The sequence below is a fragment of the Pocillopora damicornis genome, chromosome 2, assembly GCF_964200805.1.
Source record: "Pocillopora damicornis chromosome 2, jaPocDami1.2, whole genome shotgun sequence".
Taxonomy (NCBI): Eukaryota; Metazoa; Cnidaria; class Anthozoa; order Scleractinia; family Pocilloporidae; genus Pocillopora; species Pocillopora damicornis.
In genome coordinates, this window is record NC_142671.1 from 32,952,727 (window position 1) to 32,968,841 (window position 16,115).

The following is a 16,115-nucleotide window of genomic DNA, read 5'->3' on the forward strand; positions in this document are numbered from 1 at the left end:
AAAGATTTGAAGGACAATGACCAGAATATAACTGAAGCAAATATTAAAGGGCTATAAAGCGTCCTATAAAAGTAAATAGGCATTAGGGCGGAAGAGTTGACATTTACTTCCGTAGCTCAGTTGGTAGTGATATTCTGGGAGGCCTGGGTTCAAATCCCGTCCGAGTCTGAATTTTTCTTAGTCTTCCTTTTCTGCAATTGGTAAAATTGCAGCTTACCTGCAAGGATCATGTCTTTCTTTAATTTTACATCGGCAGTTCCAAAAAAATTAATTTTTTTACAAATACACAGCTTAAACTTGCGCAAAGAAGAGAACCTTTGTTTTGACAATATACTGTTTGTAAACGATTGAAATGTAATAAACAAAATATTCCCTGTTTGACCTAACCATGTGTTCTCCAAGTGGAAGGGGAGAGGTGAGAATGTTTATTTTGAGCAGTCATTGTATGAAAAAAAGTCCGAATTGATTATTTTTTCCTGATAATTGCTTACGTTAGGGGAAAGGCTGCATGAAAGGTGAATTTAAATGAGATCAGTTACGATTGAAATCGGATTTTCAATGCAGCCGATCGCATGGGCCAGTGGGCAATTAAATTTAGAATCGAGTTTTGGTAAATACGCGATGTGATTTGTTCAATTTTGATCTGAATATTACGAACAAACAATATGTTCTTAAAGTGGGAGGGGGGAGTGGGAAGGAGGAGGTTGGAATTTGTTGATTTTGCTATTCTTGTTAACTTCAAATTTCTTTTCGCCTGGCTGAGTTTTGAACTCTCCATCTTTCGGTAAATTGCGTCTCTCTGAACCCTTTTTGAAGCTAGTGGGATTAATAAAATTTTAATAGAAACTGAATCCCACCCCACTAATAACAACGGCGATGGAATTTCTATTAAAATTTGAAACGGGGTCTTGGCAAATATGCCAGTTGGGATATAGGATTTGATCCTGCCATTATGAGCTGTAAACTGGCCCCTCTGCAACGCATGGACTTAAGGGCAATTAAAATTTTAAACCAAGATTTAGTAAGTAGGTGAGCTGAGATATTGGATTTGAGTCCCAACATTACAAATTGCTATAGTTTACACACGTGACTGGGTCTGTATAAGCTTCTTAAAAATAAGTCTCATGGGATAAGCAATAAATGTTGTTTACTTACAGTCCAATCAACTTGGTGTTGTAGCTGAAGACTCCACGTGGTAGCTCTGCTATCTGATTGTCATATAAGTACCTATGTAAACGATATTAAGAAAGACAATAAAGGAAATTAATCATGTCATGAAGTTTTAAGACTTACAGAGTTTGCAAAGTACATCTGTAGGAATAGAAATTAACTCTTAACTTCTTTCCAGACTCCTCTTCTACTGAGGGAGACCCTTAGAATTTCGGCCAAATCCCTCGAGACCTTCGTTACCGGTCATCATTTATCGCTTAAGTGGCCGGAAGGGAAGAATCAGAGGATTTGGTTTAAAATTGCAGCTCGCCTGCGAGAATGGTGCCTCTCTTTAAATTTACACCGGCAGCTCCAAATAAATAATTTTTTTTTTTAAAAAGACATAGCCTAAACTTGCGCAAAGAAGAGAACCTTAGTTTTGACATAATACTGTTTGTAGATGATTCAAGTTTAATAAACAAAATATCTCTTTTTGACCTAACAGTGTGTTCTCTAAGTGGGAGGGGGGGAGGTGGGAATGTTAATTTTGAACATTCATTTTATGGAAAAAAGTCCGAATTGATTATTTTTCCTGATGATTGCTTGCGTTAGGGAAAGGCTTTGTGAAAGGTGAATTTTAACACGAAGGCGCGTTATAAATAGGTTGGCTCCTCCCCTTTGTTTCAGCTCAAATGCAAAAATCATCCAATATGGCGACCAACGTTCCCACCATGAGTGAAACGGTCTGCATAGAAGTCCCACTTGAAGTGTTTTTTTTTGTGTCACTAAATTAGAAGATATTGCGTCTTGTTGACTCTCATTCCCATAATTGAGCTCATTTTGATAGTAATTGGCACTAACTTATCGTTCGGCCGCTGAAAGCGCATCTGCGGTCGACGTGACACTCGCACAGTTGTCTTTTCAAAATTCGAGCCGTGTAACTTCAGCTTATGTCCCAAGCCCCTGATATAAACTGGTTCTTCGAGCCTTCAGATTATTCCCATTGAGACTAGCGGATTCATGACACATTCTATGCGCAATGCTCAGACTACTGTTATCTGTGACAATTCTGTGACAAAACCTCTAAAGTATGGATGATTTCACAGGTAAGTGCGATTTTGAGACAGAAATTCACAACTCTAGTTCAGTTTGGGGAATAGTCTTCGCTGTCGCTGCTCGAAAGATATATTTATTGGGAAATTTATTCGTTATGGCTGAGGGAAATAAGCCATCTGTACCCAAGAAAAGGCATCCAACGGATCGAGGTCCACAGTTCTCGTTCAACATAGAAGTTCCTCGAACTCAGGAGAGCAGACTTCTCGGCATCAAAGACCGCATAAAGATGGCCAAAGACTGCATTAACGTGGTCCCCCAGTTCGACTTTTCTAGCCTGGTAAAGAGGGTCTTTCCAGAGCCCACATTTGTTCAATGCTCTCCACTACGTCTTCTAATCTTTTCTACGTCGCACGTTCATGTTTAATTGACACGTATGCCCATAGTGTTGCATAAAATATCGCAATAAATACAACTTGTAGTTCTAAAGAAATAACTTCTTTCAAAACATTCTTAGGCAGGACAAAACATTCTTAGGCAGGACAAAACGTTTCGTAGGTGTCACGCAAGGCTGCATTTCGGAAAATAAAGGCATCAAAAGGAAGCAGTGTTAGACATGAACTGTCGCATCATACGAAAAAATATGTGGTTTGAAAGTATGTTCTAACTAGTATTTCCTAGTTCGAAAAAAATCTGCAATTAGTTACTTCTGGAAAATTATTGCGTTACGCGAGTGTTTCAATCTTGGCGATACATTATCACAGTGATTGTTGGTATCGAACTGTAGTCCTAAGTTACCTTTCTAATGTATTAAAGATCATTCAGTATTGTTGTAATCATATTATACTTAGATTTAAAAAGAAGAAAAAGAAATCGCACCACTTGTGGAGGAAGCCCGTACAGATGACATCGATGCCTGGACATGTCCAAGTGAATCGGTGGTTGGCGGCCGTTCACTCGCGCGCTCCAGAACTTCGCCTGCAATGGTCACTCTGCTTTTATTTTTCTTCCGTTGGGTTAACAGCACTTCCCCTTCGCATTATTGAAGAAATGCCTTGAACATTTCTTCATCTTTTCTTTTTATTCTAACGGTCATCTACATCCAGTATTTTAAGAACAGACATGAAATTACACCATGGCAATTTTAGGCGATGGCGAAGCGAATCATTTCGAATTTCAAATTTACCGCTACAAATGAAGAAGGTTTCGGTCGGAGGAAGGTAATACAAACCTCAAAAAATTCTTCCATTGTGATGAAAACGTAGAAATTTGCCGAGAAATGTGTTCTGGTCAGTGCCTTGCATTGGCTGCAGCTCAAGCTGTTTTGGAGTTCTGTATGCCACGACGGTTGATTGACAAATGATTCAGAGGTACCTAAGGCACCTCTCCTTTTATGGCGCGCTTTCGTGTAACGATTGAAATCGGATTTCTGGTTAATTATAAAACTGTGAGTTGATAATAAAGGTAAACTTTTAAAAAATGTTTTGGGATTGATCATAGTTAGTAGAGGAGACTTCTCTACTAACTATGGATTGATGTATTACTTCGGATTGGGTGATGATATGGTCGCAGTAAATTAGATCAACGTAACGCAATTTGCATCCATACCACCATTTTCTTTTTCAAACAGTGGGATTTATAATAATCTAAATGGGATTTCTATTAACATTTGAAACTGTGTTTCGGAACATGTGCGAGTGGGGATATAGGATTTGAATCCTGTCACCTCAATCTTAACAATTTTAATGCTTCAAGGATGTGATAGGATCTCTATTAGTCCCTTACAAATATTCGTGGTGCAACACGAAAAGGATGTTTTTTCACTAACAACTCTTGCAGCCTGACAAAAGGAGTAGTCAATTACCACGCAATTTCTTGATAATGCTTTTGTGTAAAAAATTTACAGCTATTTTAATACTTTTTCCTAAGAACAACTCATGGTAACCAGTCATACAGATGTGCTCGCATATACAAACAAAATAGATGCCAGAAAAATGCGGAATTGGTCACCCGCGATAGTTAAGAGGACATCCGTGGAAAAATCAAACAAAAACGACATTTTTATGGCAAGGGTCAAAAATTCAAATTGTCTCAATTTTTTCACACAAGTAGACCCTAATAAGACAATAAAGGCTGTGTATTTTTTTCCTCAAACGTATTTCAATTTTCGAGAAAAACGAACTTTTGGCTTTCACCCTCTGGAATCGATGAATCGGGTCATAACAGGTCGAAAATTGAACACTTTCGCTCGCTTCGCATTTCAAAGATATTACGTCTTGGGAAATCTAACCAACGGGAGTTCTTTCATAGACTCTTTGTATTCTGTAAAATGTAAGTTATGTAGGAATTGTTTGCTTAGAAGCTTTGGCCATGCGAAAAAGCAATGTGCTCTCTTCCGTTACAAAAAAATGTCGGTGAAGAAAACCTCTTTGTTCACCATGTGCCATAATTCAGAATTCCAAAAAATTACGTATGTAACTTAAATGACGTAAAGTTTTCTTTGGGCAAATGTTTACTCGCGACGCAGGAAACTCTAAACTAATTAGCACACGGAAGACATAAAATCACGCAATATGTTAATTGCGTGACCAAAGAGTTAAGGAGCATTCCTGCCTTCGAAATGACTTCGGATCGAACAGTAGAACTTTTTCAGAAACAAATGACATAGCTATAACCAGTTTTGTTCAATTACTTTGCCTTTTATCATTTGAAGTTTGTTTCTGAAGTGATGTTCTGTTATCGTTCTGTCTAGTACGATTATGCACCAGTGCCACTAATGGCATACGATTAAAAACTTTGCTGTTCTCTTGCATACGAATCTTAAGTTTCTGCCCATTGTTCAACTTTCTCTATGTGCTTACCCGTGCCTTTTAACTAGCACTCGATAAAAACCAAAAGAGTTTTCAAAGGGAGGTTTTTGCAAGAGTTAGGTGGACTAAGTGAGGGCTTGCATGACCTAATTAGCATAATTGCAGTCATGGTCGCTGGACGGTAAAAATACAGTTGCGAAACTGTGTCAGCAGGACTGAACACCAAAAAATTCACAACTAACGGCAGCTGCAGGGACTGTCAAACATTGTCATTCATTCCCCATTTGCCTGACATTGGCAGTCCATGACAAGGCTTGTTAGAATATCGACATACGGCTTCTTTTTATTAACGTCGACCTGGGAATTATCGAGTCCGAAAGAAGTACAAATGTCATTTAACACTTTGATTGAAAAGTTTTAAAGCTTAGAATTCTTAACTAGAAAACAAATGCTGTAATCGTTGTACAAGATTGGATGTGCGTGCTGAATAGAAATTTCAGACATCACCTTTTTACTCATTGCTTGTAGCTGGCTCTCCTTTTCTGCTCTCTTTGTCTTTGACCTCTTGGTGGTCGAGACTTCGCTTTGAGGCCAGACGAGAAAAAAACTAGAAATTTGCCTGCTTGTAAGAAACTCAGAGCAGTCAAATAGCTGCTCGCCGTTTTTGTCTTTCTCAGACCTCATTAATCTTGAGACACTTGCAGCATCTGCCTTTTGTCCCGTTTGTTCTCCAGTTTCAAACTTGGCTATCAAGTAGTCCTTTTGCTTATCAGTGAAACGAGTATTGCGAGAACGACTCTGCTTTCGGGTCCATCCTATTTCAAGAGAAGCTACAGACGATGACGGGTGGATTCCGTACCCAGCAGTTGCGGCACAGCACTCGGTCCCTTCTCTAGTCTAGAGGCGTACCCTAGCACGGCGCGGTCATAAAGAGTTTCATGTTCAAGAACATACTTGTGTCTCCCACATTCGAGAGCTTCTGTAATGACGAATGGCGTTGATAGGACTTAATGCAACCCTCTTCCGAGCAGAAAAAAATATTCTAGTTCTTCACTTGAATCATCGATACCTTCATCAGTGCTGTCTTGGTGCTTTTGAGATGTTTTAGCAAACTCCGGCAGATCGTCTCGGCTTGATAGGAACAAAATTAGCTTTTATGTTTTCGCTTGCTGCACTGCATTCAAGTGTTAGAACTTCGTCCTGGTCAGGAACATGGAACTTGCTTCAAGGAATGAATTTGCTTCCTCCAATTTTGTAGCCGGATCTCCATACTCTCACACCTTCCTCGCCATTCTGAACGTTGTTGACAAAGCTCACAACATCCCATTTCACTGGCTTTTTGATGGAAGACAAAAGAGGTCTGCACGACACTGCTTTTACTCCAGGGACACCTTCAAATGATTCTATTGCCTTCTGCATTTGAGATACCGACTCTATATCGTAGCCTGAATTCAAATGGATGATTGACCAGGGTTAAAGCGCAGTGGTAATACCCAGCGTTGTCTTGTCTAAGATAAATGGATTATAAATGATCATGAGGCATGACATCCTTCAGTCGACGAAAGACGTCGTTAAGTAAGGCAAGAACTGCAGAACTGTCCTAATGACACGTCTCAAATAAGTGTACAAATGTCATAATCTTAATCTTGCCATCATTTCTCTTTCTCGTCGCAACCGTGATATACTATGGCAGATCCTCCTTACCAAACCAGTCTGTTTGGCTCTCCCTAAATTTCTTTGGTAGATATTTCATTGCCCAGTCTAAGACCAGTAAGGCAGAAGTTTCATCTAGCTCATCGATGAGATCTGGTCTGGACTCGTCCTGGTTTGTTAAACGCAGTAAATGCGCTTTCCAGGAATTTATGCATTGTTTGGACTGTTAAGTCACAAAAGCTAAATCTTCTTTCTTATCGGTTGTGCCTCCCACTTCCTATACAGCTCTCTCGATTTCTAGAGAGATCAGGGCTGACATCCCTACAATCATTTGGAATTCTGTAGGTATTCTGGGTCCTTCGCCAAGCTCAGAACGGTGGAAGAGACAAATTGTTAAGGCGTTTATATCCTATCCACTCATGTAAAAAATACCTGCTTGGGCAAGGTTAAGTTCACTCTCGTTCTTAACTCCGGCAAAACACCAAGCACTTTTATGACCCTGTAAATCCTTATTGCACGGCACCAAGGGAACCACCTCAAATAATTTACTCCTGTCTTGTCGGTCGTACGAGCAAGCACTTCTAACGATAAACTTGAATGAACAAGAAGCTTCCATTTCATTCACAAGCGAGACTTCCGATTCAAAGGAGGAAGGAAATAATTCTTTTTCTTAGTTTCACGTGAGAAAAATCGAATGGAGGATTGTTTATTAAGTTTTGTTAATTTAATTAATTGTCTCACTTTTAAGTAGAAAAGTCAACAAACATCATAGTTTTTCTCACGCAGAAAAAAAATAACACGAGTACAAATTTAGGAAAGCTCAGAGCTAAATGGATATCTAGACACATTATTTCTTTTCCTCGTATTTGTGCCTATTCAAATGGCGTCAACCGACCCCACTCTTAGGTCCAAATTATTCTGTCACACGAGCACGACGACTCGTACCGCAATTATGCAAATTAGGTCATGCAGGCCCTCACTTAACTCCTGCAAGGGCCTCAGTAAAGTAACATTTTGTGGATTTTCGTTTTAAATAGGTTAGTTAAAAGGCACGGATTAGCAAATCAAACAAGGGGCAGAAACTTAAGATTCGTATGCGAGAGAACAGCAAAGTTTTTTAATCGTATACCGTTGCTGGCACTAGTGCGTAATCATACTAGACAGAACGATGGCAGAATATCTCTGCAGAAACAAACTTCAAATGATAATAGACAAATTGATCTAGCAAAACTGGGTATAAATTTGTTATTTGTTTCTGAAAACGTTCTCCTGTACGATTTTGAGTCATTTAAAATGCAGGAATGCTCCTTAACTCTTTGGTCACGCAATCGACATATGACGTGACTTTGTGTCTTCCGTGTGCTACTTTGAAGAGTTTCCTGCGTCGCGAGAAAACATTTTCCCTAAAAAAATTTTACGTCATCTTAAAGATCATTCCTTTGGCAATTTACATACGTAATTTTGTGGAATTCTGAATAATGGCACATGGTGAAAAAAGAGGTTTTCTTCACCAACATTTTTTTGTAATGGAAGGGAGCACATTGTTTTTTTGCATGGCTAAAAGCTTCTAAGCAACTAATTCCTACACAACTTACATTTTACAGAATAAAAAGAGTCTATGAAAAAGCACACGTTGGTTATATTTCCCTAGACGTAATATCTTTGAAATGCGGAGCGAGCGAAAGTGTTCAATTTTCGACCTGTTATGACCCGATTCATCGATTCCAGAGGGTGAAAGCGAAAAGTTCGTTTTTCTCGAAAATAAAAACATATTTGAGAAAAAAAATACACAGCCTTTCTTGTCTTAATAGGGTCTACTTGTGTGCAAAAATTGAGACAATTTGAATTTTTGACCCTTGCCATAAAAAAATCATTGTTCTTTGATTTTTGCACGGATGTCGTCTTAAGAAAGCTTAGTCAGGTAACTGGTGAAAATTGATTCTCGCCGCTGCTTCACTCACACACTCTGAAACCCATGTCACTCTCTTTTACTCGCATATTATGGCTGTAGAAGAGTTTGAATACGCTTATGCTCATCTTTCATTGATAAAAGTAGAAATTTTCTAACTCTAACTGGAGCAAGAAATCAAAGGACGAGCTTATCATCGGAGTTAACAAGAGTGCATTGTAAATAACGAGGTTCCAAGGTCTTATCCGATACGATCCTGCCAAATCAAGGAGCTACCACCTAGAGTGTTTAATAACAACTCCGAGTTGACTACACTGTAAGTAACACATTCGATTCATAATTTAATGTTTAATGTGTCCTTTTGAACATTTTCTATTTAAATTTGAGTTAATTGAATTAAACTGGACGTGGGTCAAAATATCATTTAATATATGTTGTAAAGCCCCTTAATGAACAAAAATGTAGCGAATTTGGGAGCGAGGCAAAGTTCAAAGGTTCGAAGAATGGTTTTTTTTTCAGACGCATTTTCGACAACTGCTGAGTTTTGAACTCTCCGTCTTTCGGTAAATTGCGTCTCTCTGAACCTTTTTTGAAACTTGTGGGATTGATAAAATTTTGATAGAAATCCCATCCCCACTGATAACAATGGAGATATAATTTCTTTTAAAAATATGAAACCAAGCCTTGGCAAATATACCAGTTGGGATATAGGATTTGGATCCTGCCATTATGAGCTGTAAACTGGCTCCTCTACAACGCATGGACTTGAGGTAATCAAAATTTGAAACCAAGATTTAGTAAAGGGGGTAAGTTTCTTAAGAAACGGTGGTGCTGCGTCTGTGGTAGGGTATAGCAGGTAATTTAGTGTTAAAAACTGAGTTGAAAACGTCAATTGGCCACCATAAAGAGTAAAAAAGCTGACGTTTCGGGCGTAAGCCTGTCGTCAGAGCGATTGGAGGAATTTTGGGTTGTGTGTGGGTTTATATGCAGAAAGAGGAGCTATGCTATTGGTGGGAATATGGTGACAAGAAAACAAGAGTAAATTAGCTGAATGAAAAGCGCTCGTTGATACCGTGGGGATTAAGAGTGCCGATTTGGAAGATGAATTTTTGTTCTGGTGTTTTGCGGCTTTCCGAACTACTAAGATGTAAGGAAAGGCCACAAACTACCATATGTTGTAATGAATGATAAGGAAGATTAAAGTGTCTAGCGACTGGTTTGGGCGCGCCCTTGTCATTTCTTTCCACGTCGCGAACGTGTAAAGGTGCAAAGTACAAAGCCAATGACCTTAGTTACCAGTCATTATCTATCGCCTGAATGGGCGGAGGCGAGGAGTCAGAGGATTTGGGTTGTGTTGCGATAAAATTTAACTGATCCCCTGTATGAATCGGTACAAAAAATGTGGTTTTGTGTAAGGAGAAAAACTCCATGAAAGGTAAATGAATTTAAATGAGATGTTGAACGATTGAAATCGGATTTCTGGTAAATTGTAAAACAGTGATTTGAAGATAAAGGTAAAATTGTCCTTCAAAACAACATTTTTTAAAATTTCCAGGACAGGGGGTTGCGGTCAACTCCCGCAGTTTCCATCCACGGAAGATCCACGAAGAAATTGTGAAAAGTTCATTCACATGTTCAAAGATTGGTGCGAGCTCAATGGATGGTAAGACAGCGAGCCTCCTGCCGAAGAAACAGCAGAAGAAGCGGACCAAAGGCTAAAGTGGCAGGCAAAAGGCAAAGCTTTGGCAGCTTTCCGTTCCTCCATCGCTGGTAACAAAGAACCCGAAAAAAGTTCAGGGGAGGAGTATGAAACTGATATCCATAAGGTTGATATCAAACCAGAAATATTGCCCAAACTGTCACAACATCCAATAGGCGAGGCCCTAGGGCGTTAATTGTCCAGCCCCTTGGAACTGGGTGTGACCAAGGACCTAAGCAAATCAATCATGGTGCAGTTAGACACTACCTCCACATGCAACACACCACCAGATAGAATTGCTCAATCGTTGATCCCTCTAGGGCAGACGAAAAAAACTATCTCACCCACAGCAAAGCAACCTTATTCGCCTATGACAACTCTTAGCTGTGGTGAAGCTTTTCTTTGCTCCAAATTGATTTCTTTCGTATTATATGTTTTATTATTTATCAAGCAAGTTGATATTTCGCTACCGCTAAAGTAGATGCGAATAATATACACGGAAGAAATATCAAGAATCCGTAAACGGAAACGTGGAAGAAATATGTGAAAACGTTGCGGAAACACGATGCTCAAGACGCGTTTCCACTGTCGGTTTGGTGACGTTTACTCGTGTTTCCGTTGCTGCGGTCACAGCGGAACCGTACCACATTTTTACATGTTTCCGTCAGGTTTCAGTTGAAGGAAAACAAACAAATTTATCCGCAAGTGTAACTTCATGTTAACATGTGCGGAAACACATAGTAACGTGGCGGAAACATGAATTTTTTATATTTCCGTCGACGTCATCATACCTAAACGTTCACGGAAATACAAAGTCACGTTCCGGAAACACGTTTTTCTCTTGTTTCCGTAGACGTAATCAGACAGAACGTCGACGGAAATACTGGGTTACTTTTCGGAAACAGATTTTTGTCGTATTTTTGCTGACGAATTCAGATCTAGAGTGGACGGAAACACTAGATTTTGTTCCGGAAACACTTTTTTTTCCTGTTTCCTCTATTTATCGGACTCTTTCAGCACTCGTTATTCGTGATCTTCCTTTTTCATTACATGACAGGTAAATATGTCCTGATCGTGCGGTTTTATACAACCCCTAGCAGACTTTTATACCGTCCGTTTGTGAAATCTAGGCTCCACTATGTAAAATCACACATATACAAGAACTATATTTTCTTTACAGCTTCAATCAATTTATTTTATTCTTCTTCTTTTCTTCAATCGATCGACCGGTGACAATTTTTATTATATGAAAAGTACGTATATATTCGCTCGTCGTCCTGGTCATTTGAACATAATATACCTGAAATTCCTTACTTAACAAATGAACATCAGGAAAAACATACAGCTGGTATTTATAAAATGTCAAATGTTCTGGAAATGCATAGAATTGCACTGTAAAATGAAAAGAGCCAAATTGACCCCAAAAGCCAAATTGGCCCCAATTTCTCGAGGGCCACTTTGGCCCATCAAGGTTCGTTTAGGACTATTTGAGCCAAAACGGGCAGGACAAGTACCATTTCGACCCCTCCAAAATCTGAATTGGCCCCTATGAATTCTACTTTGGAACTTTTTCTCAATTTGGCCCTTCCAAGAGCCAAGTAGGATTGACCAATTTGGCCCCAACGAGGTGCAATTTTTGAAAAAAAAAAGAAAATATGAAAATGATTTTCTTTTTTCGACCATATTTCGTTCCCTATACTATTCCTTATAAAGTGTTCAAATTTTCAACGGTTCCTCTCGTAACTGAACACCGAGTCACACAACGAATTAATCGTTGGCTTTTTCTCGAGACGTGAGCGTGAGCTGGCTGTGATGGCATTAGTCGAACCTAGACCACGTGCGTCGGAAACAATAATGAATTATAGCAGCGAATTCGTCACTGAAGAGGCTGTTTCTTGGCTACAGTCGCATGGAATGAGACTTAAGAAAGGAAAGGTAGGCAAAAGAAATTTCTTAACAACGTATTTTACTGCAACTTTACATTCACAAACTTGACCGCTCCATTGTTCGTATCTTATCTTGCAGAAAAAGACGGTTGCGATGGCCAAGATCTCCTTGCGATCGCCCAAGATGCAGACGTACCAAGGCACTACATCCCTATTATAAAAGAGCGTCTAAAGCTCAAGAAATTGATTGCAATGAACGCTGAACCTCGAGATGACACGAGTTCTTCGTCGGTACGATAATTAATTTTCCCACCAGAGAATTTGACGCATGAATGGTTCGCCTCTTCTCCCGAGTCTTGTTGAGTCTCAGCGGTTTCGCAACTAAAGTCACGTGATCAAATTTTGGCGCCGAGAGATAGAGACGGTTACAGTTCGAATACTGCATTTGCACAAGATGGATTTAACTTATTTCAAGATTCTCTGATTTTAGGATCTCTCACTCTGAATTCTTAATCTTTTTCTTGAAAAGATGAACTGATATTTTTATGTCTATGTCTTTGTTTGTATCCACTTAAGCTGATTTTTTGGCTCTCACTCTTTCAGCGTGCAGAATCAAGTCCTTCGAGTAAGACGGTTCAAACGTCGATTGATGATTCAGAAAACATCAGCGATTATGAAAATTTAGAGGTGACATTGGCACCGAAAGAAATGGGGAAATCAATATTATAAATCGCTCAAGGATCTCTGTTTTACGGACGAGGCGACAGAACTGAGCACTGTCTAAGTAAGTTCTTGTATATTAAACTTAGCAGGATGGTGAAGAGTACATATCGATTACTTTCTTTCGATTATATCCTAAAGGAAAACACACAAGGTGCCAGTTGGTCAGTTAAAGATGACAAATCTCGGGGATTGCACCTACAAAAATGGCGAGATTTGCTTTATTTTTATTCAAATATATTAGATATGTATTTACTTGCACCATACATAAAACAAAGTAAACCCAATTTTTAAATCTGGTAAATTAAAAAATTAGTGCATTGATAGGATGTTATCAGACAGTTTAATTTTTTTGAAAACAAATATTTACCTACAGGTTCCTCCTGAATGGCTTTCGAAATTCCAACTACCATCGAGGGTAAGAAACTTTTCTTTGTTTTGTTTTTTAAGTCTACAAGCAATCCTTATTTATTCATGAATACTGAACTAAAACTGAAGTGCATAGATGTATGATTTCTTTTCTTGATAAGTACATATACAGTTTGGTGAAAATACATCATTGATGATCACCATTATTGTGTTTTTACTTCTTATGCACAGTTTGCTTACAAATATTTTGCAACTTTGTGGTTGCAAAAATTTACTGTTCTCCGACAACAAATTAATTTGCTCATTTGTTTGTTTTTTTTGTACAGTTCTCTGCCTCAGTAGAGTTGGATACCCAGAAGGGATATCTCATCAGCAGCCTAAAGTACTCTGAGCAACAGTGGATTGCAAAAAAAAAATTATTGCAGAGTATCCTTGTATGGTTAGCAGGATACTAGACTAAGTTGACTTGGAAACTGAATGGATTGGTATGGTCTAAAAATCTATTGCTTCACCTCTTCTGCTTGCAGTGAAGAGAGACAATTTTGTAGTGCTGAATCTCTTGCCTTAAAATAAAAAGCTGCAAAATAATCACTCTCACCTTTTAAGTTCATGACCTTTGTTCTTGTGTGTTTGTCATCACATGCATTTAATGAAGTTGTGACCATTTTGGAGGTACAAGTCCAAAAAACTGCTACTTTGGTACTAAGATGAACAGCTAAAATTTCTGAGCCCATTTGCCAATGAAGTCCAGATACAAAGGTTCAAGTACTTTGGGGTTGTATTAATTTTGCCTTTTTGTTTAAAATATTCCTTTATATATTATATATATTTTTTTAAATATTCCTGTTGTCAAACCAGTAGATAAATATTGGACATAGAATAGCTGATTTTTTTCAGATATTTTGGGAGTAATACATTAGTTTTTCAAGTCTTGAATGGTAGACAAATTACACACATTGAGCTAAACTTCCACTTTCATTTCTGGTGTTTTAGCTTATAGTTTTAGAAAAACAAAATATATATATATATATGTAAATGTGGGGGTAGAGTCTACCTTGGCATAAAGTGCTCAATGCTGTGGTAGTAGAGCTAAGTATACATAAGTTAAAGAATTAAAGAGGACACATCAATTCTCTGTGACTCTGAATTTCGCACCTAAGTGCTTGTCAGACAGAACTTTTCTGTCTGACAAGCACTTAGGCACAAAACTCAGTCACAGAGAATTGATGCGTCCTCTTTAATTCTTTAACTTAAGTGTTTATATATATATTCTTTTTTTCTGGCTACAGGCACTTTTTGCACTTTGGCTTGATTTTAATGTGGTTGTAAAACTTGTTTTTATTGCATAGAGTAGCTGATGTTGATTCAGCAATCAGAGATTATGTCCAGCACAAATTTTAATTGTTGGAGATCTTCAATACATCAATCACCTGAATATAGTCACAGAGGGAAGTGTAATTTGTCACTTCTCACAAGAAAAGATTCTTAATGCTCTCATTGGGTTACTTGGCATATTTATATTTTCTTACAATCGGTCAAAGGCAATTTTGACTTTTTTTAGAGCAAGCATTGCTTGAAATTGGGCACAGGCAGACTCTTGTCACTGTTTCCTCTATTTTCAATGACTTGGCAAATGCCTGCGGTAGTACTTGCTGATAGTTTATATTTTGATAATATCTATAGTAGTAATATGAGTGCATGTATTCTCACATCCACTGGAAGAATACTCTTTGCTGCTCTAAGGCTCTTTGTTTTTCATGTGCACAAATCAAACAAGGTCTATATTCTTGTGCAGGAACTGGACCATTTGTTGCCTCTGTCTTACTTTGATAATTTTCTGTACTTTAAATCAGTCTTAATTATAAGCTGCTTTACATTACCACATTTGCTAAGTCATTGAAAAGGGAAGCTTTACTCACAAGTGTCTCTTGGGTGTAATTTCTTGCAATGCTTGCACTGTTAAGAAGTATACTGATTTAGGGAAGAGATCTAGTTTAGAAAATGGTTGAATTAATGTTAAATATGTATGTATGTTATATTCTTTCACATGATGTTTCAAAGTTTGTCTGTTTTATACCACAATTAAGATTCTTACTAACTGTAAAATCAGGTAGCATAAAAGGTTTTTACATAAACAATATCTAGAAGCTAATAAATGAGTGTTTTAAAGATAAAGTATGTGGTGTATTTTCATTATTGGAATGTAAGGGGGAAAATCAGCATGGAGAGGAAAGAGCCCTCTACTTCTGAAGTGGCCCACATTGGAGCTGAATTGGCTCTTTTTAAAGGGGCCATTTTTGAGAGGGCTGAAATTTTGGGGGCTGTTTTGGCCCCTATAAATTTCAAAGTGGCCCCTGTATTTTTCAAATTCACCCTTCACATGGTCCAATTTGGCCCCTACAACGGGGTCAATTCAGCCCCAAAATTGGTGCCAAAAACAGCCCCATTTCAATGGGGCTGAATTGACCCTAAGCGAGTGCCAAACTGGACTCACTCGTTTTGGCCCCATTTTTGGGGCCAAATCAACTCTTCTAATTTTACAGTGTGGGAATTTGTATCTCCTGATTAACAGAATGGCTTGAAGAGGTGGTGTCGTCTTATTCGAAATTTGAATCCATTGGCAGAACCAATTTTTCAACTACGGAGACGATTTCCACGATCGAAGTTTTCAACTATCTGCTCGCTAAAATCCCCCGACTCCTCGAAATATTTTTAAAGTTCTGCCACATTGACAGCGTTGAAATCGGTTCTTATTTTGTTTACGCTTCTTGCTACATTCTTCGCATCTACTTTGGCGGTAGTGAAATAACAACTTGCTTGATAAATAATCAAACATATTACACAACAAAGAAATCAATTTTGTGTAT

At 38.4% G+C, this 16,115-nt stretch overlaps 1 long non-coding RNA gene across 4 annotated transcripts; it reads left to right on the forward strand.

The window, feature by feature from the left end:
* Positions 1-11,664: 11,664 nt before the first annotated feature.
* On the forward strand, positions 11,665-15,423 carry LOC149050937 (uncharacterized). Of its 4 annotated transcripts, none has more exons than XR_016183513.1 (5): positions 11,665-12,208; positions 12,299-12,450; positions 12,763-12,943; positions 13,256-13,297; positions 13,575-15,423. It is a non-coding gene; the product is annotated as an uncharacterized LOC149050937 (long non-coding RNA). The 4 variants fall into 4 exon arrangements; XR_016183511.1 differs by lacking the exon at positions 12,299-12,450 and adding an exon at positions 13,021-13,088; XR_016183512.1 differs by having other exon boundaries at positions 12,299-12,943.
* Positions 15,424-16,115: the final 692 nt, after the last annotated feature.